General features: G+C 47.8%; 1 pseudogene; it reads left to right on the top strand.

Moving 5' to 3' along the window:
- Positions 1-653: 653 nt before the first annotated feature.
- On the top strand, positions 654-2,090 carry LOC116537467 (annotated as a pseudogene).
- The last annotated feature ends 8,808 nt before the right edge of the window (positions 2,091-10,898 follow it).

A 10,898-nucleotide genomic window follows, 5' to 3' on the forward strand; every position in this document is an offset into this window, starting at 1 on the left:
AGAGTCAGGGCCAGATTGGCAACTGTTTAATGGCAAAAGCCACGATTACTTTTACATCAACCTAATAGTAGTAGCAGCAGCAGCAGCAGCAGTAGTAGCAGTAGTGGTAGGTTAGAGCCCGGGCCATTGGGAGATTTTTAAGGCGTTGCCAAGAATTTTAAACTTTTATCACAAGATGAGTGGGGAGCCATGGAAAGCTTTAGGAAAAGTGTAACAACCTCAGATTTGTATTTTCAAAAGATCACTGGTAGCCAGAGTGTAGAGGAGAAGGCTGACAAACAGAGACAATCTACAACGCTATGGCAGTATGCAAGTGAACACGGTGGGAGCCTGGAACGGGGTCATGGCAGTAGAGACCCAAAGAAGTGAATGAATTTGGGATGTATAATATTTTGGAAGGCTACAGGGCCTGGTGATTAATTGAAAGCTTTACTAGCACAAGAACCACACAAAGTCAAAGACCCTTTCAGCACGATCAGCCTAATGAGTCACTAATAAGTTGAAAATCTCCCCTACACTCCCCTGGCAAAAATTCAAAAGCCCTGGTGATACTTAGGGCAGACAGCGTATTCAGCTCACACAGAACTCGTGCACAAGGTCGTCGCCCGCCTTATGACCCAAGACTTCATTCCCTGGAGGTCAGCGGAGTGGAAATGCAACGTTTCCTGGGCAACGCCATTGTCGCAGCTCCCGGGAGGAGAACAGTAACTAAGAACAATAGCCAGAAGAGAACGCAGGAAAAAAGTTTGTGGGGGAGGGGACGGAATGGGCAACACCTACCGCAGCTCCCGCCATTGCGGGTGATCCGAGGACTCAGCACGAGGCCAGAGTAGAGAGCAAGAGGAGCCGGGAAACCTGCTGTGATTGGCGGGCCGGGACTATCGGTCGCTTGTGATTGGGTGAAGGGGCGACCGAGTGCTGCGTTTTGAACCGCGTAGGATTCTGGGTAACGAAGGCCTTCCAAGGGTCTTACCGAAAGCGTGAGGGGAAGGCCGCCAACAAACGGCTGAGCTCACAGTCCGGGCTGGGCCGGGCGTTCCCCTCCACTGTGGAGAGAGCCAGCCCGGAGTGGCCGCCTCAGCCGCGCCCTTTGTGTCCCGCTTCGTCCTTACTGCCGGTCGAGGGCACCTCCTTTTGAGCAGCGGCCGTGGAAACCCCTCTGTCGCCGGCTACGCCTTGCGCGGCCGCCATTGAGACTGTAGTTTCTGCCTGCGGGGACGCAGCGTAGTTCGGTTTATAGCCAGTGGCGCGGCGGCTGGTGCAGGTGAACCCGGAGCAGATGTTGCTGCTACCACAGCCCCAGACTCCGGAGAAGTGCATCGCTACCTCGCCCGCGCAGGCGCGACTGCTGCAGTTTAGGCCCGACCTGCTGCTCCTGCCGTCGCCGGCCGCGTCCGAGGGCGCCCCCTTCAGGCCGGAGTTGCACCCGGTGCAGCCGCGAGTGCTGCATGTCAAGGCCGAGAAGCAGGAGCTGGGGCCTGGCCTGGACCCGTGCGGGGGGCCTCAGGGGGCGGTGGAGACCGGCCCTAGAACCTCCAGGGCGGTCAAGGTGGAAGGCCCCGGGCCCGCCCTCGACTACTTCTGAGGGAACGAGAAGGGCAAGCTGGAGGCGGAGGTCATGCGGGACGCGATGCAAGGCGGTAAGGCAACCCTGGCGGCCACCCTAGAAGGTGTGATCAAAGCAGAGGAACCCGAGAGACTCTTTTGAGAACTGCAGGCTCCGCGCCGAGCCCGCGTCCAATGGCCTGGTTCATGGCAGCGCGGAGGTCATCCTGGCCCCGCCGTCCGGTGCCTTTGGGCCGCACCAACAAGACCTGAGGATCCCTTTGACTCTCCACACCATTTCCCCTGGGGCCCGGATCCAGTTTCAGGGAGCTCTGCCTTCAGAGCTGATAAGATTGACCACGGTCCCCCTGACACCAGTGCCTATTAAAATGCAGTCCCTACTGGAGCCTTCTGTAAAAATTGAAACCAAAGATGTCCCGCTCACCGTGTTGCCCTGTTGGAAATAGGTGTTGGAAATAGATGCTCTGTGCTGCAAAGAAAAATTAACATGCAGACAAAGGATCTTTTAGCAATGCAATTTTTACTTCTGGACTGCAGGAGGGGTACTCTTGCTAGGGATCTTGCCACAAGAGTACAATGAACAAAGGAAAACACACAAATTTATCCCTTATGCATTTGGGGTCGCCATTACTGCTGTGTCTGATCTTCGTTCGCTGGAGCCAAACCTCAAAATTTAAAGCCTGATTAGCTAACAACTTAAAACTTTTCTAAACAAGTAAAAGCAGTGAAGAGCTAGGACATGCCTGTGAGCACGTCCAGCACAGATATCTTGGTGAAAGTACACGGACATAGAATGTACTACGTGCTTGTAAGCATGGCGTGTTTAACAGCTATATAGGATAGTGCTTAACAAAGTTATTAGCACACTTATTTTTTAATAAGGGAGCTTTAAAAAGGAACTTTTCGACTTCCCACATGCCCTCAGATGCAGATATTAGACAGCAGGGGAGTCTGGTTTTCAGAACTGCACCTGTGTTGCCCCATAGCTGATATGTCAACAGTTCCCAAGTCTGAACTACAGAAGTAGAGTCATGGAACTGATTGTTTTCAGGGCAGAATCAGTAGAGGTATCACTTCTGATTACATATAGCAGTAAAATACGCGAACACCTTCAAGATTCTCAGATATTTTTTTAATCGATTTTAAGGCCTAGTATTTAGATAGGTCTAATTTTTGTGCAGAAAAATAGAACTATCCTTTTTTTTTTTTTTTGAGACAGAGTCTCACTCTGTCGCCAGGCACCAGGCTGGAATGCAGTGGCACAATCTCGGCTCATTGCAACCTCTGCCTCCTGGGTTCAAGCAATTCTCCTGCCTCAGCCTCCCGAGTAGCTGGGACTACAGGCACACACCACCATGCCCAGCTAATTTTTTTGTATTTTTAGTAGAGACAGGGTTTCACCATGTTGGCCAGGATGGCCTTGATCTCCTGACCTTGTGATCCGCCCACCTCGGCCTCCCAAAGTGCTGGGATTACAGGCTTGAGCCACCGCACCCGGCCCAGAACTATTCTTGTTAAGACAGTTTCCTGGTCCTCTAGCTAGAAATTGGGGCCTTTAGTCTCCCTGCTCGGTTACGTGGCTTCCATGGCGGGGTGTACTCTTGGGCCAAGTGATGGGATGAAGAGAGAAAAAAGGCTAATGGAGATTGTCCTTCCATTTTTCAGATCACAGATCTTTGGCCAGATAAAAGCGGCTTTGTCAGTTTTAGGTGCTTTTCTGGCTGCCACTGCTACTACCAAAAAAACTTTTTTTTTTTTCTTTGAAACGGAGTTTCGCTCTGTTGCCAGGCTGGAGTGCAGTGGCGCAACCTCGGCTCCCTTGTTCAAGCGATTCTCCTGCCTTAGCCTCCCGAATAGCTGGGATTACAGGCACACGCCGCCATGCCCAGCTAATTTTTGTATTTTTAGTAAAGACAGGGTTTCACTAAGTGTGCTAGGATGGTCTCGATCTCTAGACCTTGTGATCCGCCCACCTTGCGGATATATATATATATATATATTTTTTTTTTTTTTTTTTTTTCCTGGAGATAGCATCTCACTGTTGCCCAGGCTGGTCTCAAACCTCTGGCCTCAAGTGATCTCCTGCCTCAGCCTCCCAAAGTGTTGGGATTACAGACATGAGGAACCGCACCAGCCTTGTTAATATTTCTTTTTCGGAGTCCTCAGATGGCTGCTTCATTAATCCTATTCACAGCTTTTAGTTGCAGCCAGTGGGAGAGACAGACTATGCTTACTCTGTGTTACTTAGAACTGGAACCCCAAGAAATTTATTTATTTAGAGACAGAATTTTGCTCTTTTTGCCCAGGCTGTAGTGCAATGGTGTGATCTTGGCTCACTGCAACCTCCGCCTCCCAAGTTCAAGCGATTCTTCTGCCTCAGCCTCCCGAGTAGCTAGGATTATAGGCGCTCACCACCATGCCTGGGTAATTTTGTATTTTTAGTAGAGACAGGGTTTCACCATGTTGGCCAGGCTTGTCTGGTACTCCTGACCTCAGGTGATCTGCCTGCCTTGACCTCCCAAATTCTGGGATTACAGGCAGGAGCCACGGTGATCAACCAAAAAAAATTTTTTTTTGAGATGGAGTTTCACTGTTACCCAGGTTGGAGTGCAGTAGTGCAGTCTGGACTAGGTGCATCCTCTGCCTCCCGGGAACAAGTGGTTCTCCTACCTCAGCCTCCCAAGTAGCTGGAATTACAGGCATGCGTCACCAAGCCCTGCAAATTTTTCTTGTATTTAGTAGACACAGGGTTTTGTCACGTTGGTCAGGCTGGTCTTGAACTCCTGACCTCAGGTGATCCACCCACCACAGCCTCCCAAAATGCTGGGATTACAGGCGTGAGTCACTGTGCCTGACCCAAAATGTATTTTTTTTTTAATGAAAAAACAATTTTTTAAAGATAATCTTACCCTGTTGTCCCGGCTAGAATGTTGTGGTGTGATCACTGCCCACCACAGCCTCAACCTCCTTAGGCTCAAGTGATCCTCCCACCTCTGCCTCCTGAGTAGCTAGAACTTAAAGGCACTAGCCACCATGCCCAGCTAATTATTATTTTTTATATCTTTTTAAATTTTTTGTAGAGATAATGTCTCACCATGTTGCCCAGGCTGGTCTCAGATTTCTCAAGTGATCCACTTGCCTCGGCCTCCCAAAGTGCTGGGATTATAGGAGTGACCTACCATGCTTGGACAGAAATTTATTTTACATGCTCATTTATCGAAAAAGGAAAACAAATATCCAGCACAATATCCCCATCCTCCTAACCAAGTCAACATCTTAGAATTGTGATATATTTCCTTCCTCCTAAGCATTTTTTTCATAGTTGAGAAAACAATTTTCATTCCTCCTTTTTAAAGTTTTAGTAACTTTATATTTTTATACAAAGTAGAATGGGGTTTTGCTATGTTGGCCAGGCACGTCTCCAATTCCTGGGCTCAAATGGTCCTTCCGCCTTGGCCTCCCGATGTGCTGGGATTACAGGCGTGAGCCACAGGGCCCAGCCGTTGTTTGTTTGTTTGTTTTCCAAGACGGAGTTTTGCTCATTTCCCAGGCTGGAGTGCAATGGCATGATCTCGACTCACTATAACCTCTGCCTCCCTGGTTCAAGTGATTCTCCTGTCTCAGCCTCCCAAGTAGCTGGATTACAGGCATGTGCCACCACACCCAGCTAATTTTGTATTTTTAGTAGAGGTGGGGTTTCAGTCACCATGTTGGTCAGGCTGGTCTCAAACTCCTGACCTCAGGTAATCCGCCTACTTTGGCCTCCCAAAGTGCTGGGATTACAGGCGTGAGCCACCAGGCCTGGCCATTGGTCCTTTTTAAATACTGAGAATTGGACATGATGCGACCAGGATTTCATATCCTAAGTGGGAGAGGCTAAGATTGAGGGCTTTTGAGAGAGTCCACGTCCTTTTCCCAAACAGTTCATTCTGTTCTTTTGGACTCAAAGTAGAGCAGCCTTTTAGTCAGATAACCCAGGAAGAAGGTCATGTTGAGGTTTCAATGTGGTCCTATAGTAGGGGAGAATGAAATGCCCCATAGCCTAAGAGCCTGGCTTGGAACAGGGATTCTAGGCCTGTAAATTTGATTTCATGAACCTTTAACTTTTCCACTCCAAAAATGAGGAATCACTTTATTTCCGAAGTCAATTAAATTTGGTTTTAGAAGTTTCTGTGACGTTTATAATACCCTGTCAGATAAACAAGGACATGCTCTTGGCCCTGAGGATTTCTCAGAATGACCTCTGTTGAGCTGGTGATCTCATTACAATAAATAAATAAAAATAGGGGGGAAAAGGTCCTAAGAATCCGTTACCCCCCACCTCTGGATTGCAGCCCGATATCACCTAGGAAGGAGCTTGGGATGAGCATTGAGAGGTGTGGATTCTCATCCTGACTCTTCCACCACTGGGCTTTGACTACTCTGTAAAATGGGAATCACAATGCCCTCTGTGGATAAGAATGCATCTGACAGACCTCTAATTACAGAAAGCAGAATTGACTGAAGGCTCCCAGCTTTGGCCCTGTGAAATCCATCATCATGTTTTTGCTGAGACTAGATTTCCTTCAGGCCCCTTGTTGCTAGTTCCTGGGTATAGAAGGGATACTAAGGCAGGGCCATTTCTGGAAGACATGCTGGACTTCCCCTTGGCCAAACATTTACAATGACTTTTCCTGGAGAAAAAAAAAAAAAAAGATGTTTGCTGGTGGCTTCTTTTTTTCCTTTTCTGTGAGTGGTTTTTTTTTTTTTTTTTTTTTTTTTTTGGATAGGATCTCACTCTGTCACCCACACTGGAGGGCAGTGGTGCAGTTACAGCTCATTGCAGCCTCCCACCTCAGCCTCCCAAGTAGCTGGGACTACAAGCATGTGCCACCACACTTGGCTAATTCTTTTTAGCAACAAGAGCGAAGCTCTGTCTCAAAAATTTAAATAAATAAATAAATAAAAATAAAGTTTTGCATATAATTTATGAAGCCCATAAGGCCTGTGCTCTTAGAACGTTTCTGGAAGGATACATAGAAATGGTTATTGCAGTAGCCCTGGAGAGAAGGAGGGGAGTTTTCCTTTATTAAATATCCTTTAAACTGAATTTTATAGATAGCACATGTATTATGATTTTAAAGTTGTTAAAACCAGTTATTTTAAAGAAACCTGTTCTAACACTTTGGAGTGATCACAAACTCAAATGCCTTCAGGGGCCAGGGAGATTAAGTGCACTTGGGTTTAGGGAGATGGCAGTGGTGGGAGCGGCAGCTAACTGCAGCTTGCATCCCACATCCAAAGTACTTAAATTCCATACCATAAGAAGCATAGTGTTTGATCAAATCAATGCCCTGCTATTGGCCCCAGGAGGACTATTAATTAGCGACCCCTGCTTAGAGTGATAGTGATAGGTTTTATCTGAAAACCTTTCAGAGGAGTCAATGATTCCTTAGTGAAGTATGCAGAATCTCAGTGTGGGGCTGGGGGGACCACCATGGAAATTACCTGAGAGCTCCAGAAAATATGGTTGGTTCTGCATAATGCAATTTTTACAAAGAATGAGTTATCCATCCAAGCCCCTCTTTTCTTGATGTGTCCAGCTCCTGCCTGGTGGAAGTTCCTAGTCTGATGGAGATTGACAGAGTCTAGTCTTGGAAGGCAGAGCTCATGTCAGGGCAGGCCCTGAAGGGTCTGAGCTGAATTTCCTCCAGTAGAAATTATGGGAAGTCTATATTCCTTGCAGAGTGAAAGTAGAATAAAAAATTCTGAGACAGGCCAGGCATAGCAGCTCACACTTGTATTCCCAGCACTTTGGGAGGCCCAGGCAGGGGGAGCACTTCAGGCCAGGAGTTCAAGACTATCCTGAGCAGCACAGCAAGAGCCCTGTCTCTACAAGAAATAAAAAAATTAGTAGAGCATAGTGGCACATGCCTATAGTCCTAGCTACTCAGGAGGCTGAGATGGGAGGGTCACTTGAGGCCAAGAGTTCAAAACTGGGGAGCTGTGGTCATGCCACTGTACTCTGTCCTGGGCAATGAGAGGAAGAGGATGGGAGAGGAGAAGGAAGGAAGAAAGGTAGGAAGGGAGGGAAGGAGGAAGGGAGGAAGAAAGTGAGTTCCAAGGTGGAAAATCAAGGAGCCTGTTTGGAGACATGAGAGAATTCATGGGATTTGGCTCATAGGAAGAAGTATGGGAAATCAAGTTGAAAAGGCAGGTTCCAGAGGATCAGGTCCTCCCAGCCCTCTAACATGACAAAGCTGAGGAACAATTATTCTTGGTGACCATTTCATTCTTGTGGAGTGAGTGCACTCAGCCCCCCAGAAGTACTGGCAAGGGCTTGGTTGGAACCCCAGTAACCAACCATCTTTTGGAAATAAGAGCTCAGAGTCACAGATAAAATTAGAACTCAAAGGATTTCTCAGCAAGGCAAATTTACTTCTGCAGAAGGGTGTTGCTGATTTTTCTGGTCACTGTAAAAGCATACAAAACAAAGGAGGGAAGGGGTTTTTGTCCCTAATGCGGTCAGTCCCTGTTGCCTGGGGTCTGACCACACACTCTAAGCTGATCCCTATTGGCTACTTCAAACGGAGCAATGGTGGGAAGAACAGTTTCTAAGGGTACCAAGTAAGGAAGAGATGTGGGTTACAGATTGAGAATGGATGTAGATTACAGATTGGGAATGGCTGGAAGGTTGTTTACCATAACGTGGGGCAAGGAGGCAAGGAAATTAGGCTTTGAAAATAGAGGACAAGCAGAACCTTTGAAGAGGAACTCACTGTTTCCAACACGTTGCCCCTGCCCAAGTTCCCATTTTTAGTATATGTGCTGCAAAAGCGAGCACTCCTGCCCAAGTTCCCAACAGGCACATGCTGCCTTGGGGTGCTCCAAGGCCCCTTGGAGGATATGGATTTATCTCAACCCAATTTCTTCCTCCTAAGGGATTAACTGAATTTGAGGGAAGAGAGGAGATCACCAATGCTTGTAAAGGGAATGTATGTTGCTCTATGTTGCTCAAGGTCTCAGAGAAAATTGAGGAGTCACAGAACCTGAATTCCCACCTCTAGATTCTTATTTCAAGGCTCACTCCCCAGCACCGTGCTGCCTCTTGAAGTGTATTTGTCAATCCCAGGTACAGCACAATTACAATTCCCAACACAACCCCCCTCCCATCTGCCCACAAGATGCTAGGCCTTTGGCTAGGTTCTTGTCAAGCTCATTGGGTTCTCAGAACAAGCCTATAAAGTAGGTACTACAATTACTCCCAGTTTCCAGATGAGGAAAGTGAAGCTCCAAGGGGCAAAATGACATTCTTGTGCAAGGCAGAGCTGAGATTCCAAATCAGAGCCATTTGACTGCAGAGGCCATGCATAGCAGATAAAGGAAACCTCACTGCAGCAGGGAGGGACACATACAGCCTTCCAGGCTTGTGGACAGCATTTCCAGAGGCCAAAGGACTGCACAGAGAAAATACTGTGCAAACTAGGTTCTCTCCATAAAGCCCAAAGGAGGCATCCTGCCTTCAGCCAGAGGTACCAGACTCCAGCAGCTGGGGATTTCATCTGATTCCTTTTCTTCCTCCCTCACCTCCACCACCCAAGACTATTCAAGTATAAGCTTTGGCCGGGCGTGGTGGCTCACACCTGTAATCCCAGTACTTTGGGACGCCAAGGTGGGCATATCACGTGAGGTCAGGAGTTCCAGACCAGCCTGGCCAACATGGTGAAACCCCATCTCTACACACATACACACAGAGTTAGCTGGGCATGATGGCAGGTACCTGTAATCCTAGCTACTTGGGAGGCTGAGGCAGGAGAATTCCTGGAACCCAGGACATGGAGGCTGCAGTAAGCCAAGATTGTGCCTTCATGAAAGCAGAGGATTTGAGTCAGTTTTGTTCACTGATAATTTCCAGCCCCTACAAGAGTACCTGTAATGTATAAGGAGCTATTAATGAATAAACATGTTGGATGATGTAGAAGGTGTTTTTTACTATAGGAAGTTTTTTTGGTTTTTCATACAGGGTTTCTGCTCTCTCACCCAGCTTGAAGTGTAATGGTGCGATCTTGGCTCACTGCAGCCTTGACCTCCTGAGCTCAAGTGATCCTCCCATTTCAGCTTCCCGAGTAGCTGGGAATACAGGCATGCGCCATCACACCAGGCTGACTTTTCATTTTATTTTTTATTTTTTGTAGAGACAGGGTCTCACTATGTTGCCCAGGCTGATCCCAAACTCCTGGCCTCAAGAGATCCCACCTGGACCTCCCATGCCTGGGATTACGGGCATGAACCACTGCACCTGGCCAAACTTGGACTATTGCACAAAGCTCCTAAGTTTATTTCCATTAGCTGGGAGATATAACTTGACCCAGTGGGGAAGTGCACTTGCATGACAGTGGCTTGGTGACAGAAGCTTTGAAAATGGTCCTGAATGAGCAGACTGGATAAGGAATACCATTGAGAATCACTTTGTAAAATGATAAACACATTAGTCAAGTAAAACTCTCCCTGAGTGATCAATTTGGATAAGCCAGGACTTTCTTGCTTTGCTCGGAGCAGGATTTGTTCCCTTCCACTCAGTAGATGTTTATGAAGCATTATGTGTGCAAGGCTCTGTGCCACATCTCAGGATCTGAGAAATGGAAGGAAGTGCAGAAAACATCCACTAGTCCCACCGTCCCTGAAGAGCAAGTGGGAGAGCTGAAGCCCAGAAAGAGGTTACTAAGGGAGGCAGGAGGTCCCAGTCCAAGGCCTGCCCCTGGCTCTGTCCCCTTGGCCCTCGTAGGTCTGCAGACTTTCAGAGTCAGCAGCTGGACCAGGCCCAGAATTCTAACAGGCAGAATAACACTTCCTGACTTAACAAAGGTCTGGGCTGGAAAGTGTTCTGCTTCTTGTTTCTGGTAGGGCGTCCCCAGGAATTAAATGACTGCTGGCCATGCACAGTGGCTCATGCCTGAAATCCCAGCACTTTGGGAAGTCAAGGAGGGAGGATCACCTGAGGTCAGGTGTTCGAGACCAGCATGGCCAACATTGCGAAGATCCCTTCTCTACTAAACGTACAAAAAATAGCCAGGTGTGGAGGTGCATGCTTATAATCCCAGCTACTCAGGAAGCTGAGGCATGAAAATCACTTGAACCTCAGAGGTGGAGGTTGCAATGAGCCGAGATCATGCCATTGTACTCCAGCCTGAGTGATAGAGTGAGACTCCATCTCAAAAAAGAAAGAAGGAAAGAAAATGCCGTGGCATTGGGATAAGCCTTGAAGGATGAAGAGAGGACTAAAGGGGCATTCCAGATGAAGGGTCTTCACAAATAAAGGTACAATATGGGGACTATTCGGATGTAGTCTAGAG

Source organism: Sapajus apella, unplaced genomic scaffold, assembly GCF_009761245.1.
Source record: "Sapajus apella isolate SASKATOON/1434 unplaced genomic scaffold, GSC_monkey_1.0 scaffold110, whole genome shotgun sequence".
Taxonomy (NCBI): domain Eukaryota; kingdom Metazoa; phylum Chordata; class Mammalia; order Primates; family Cebidae; genus Sapajus; species Sapajus apella.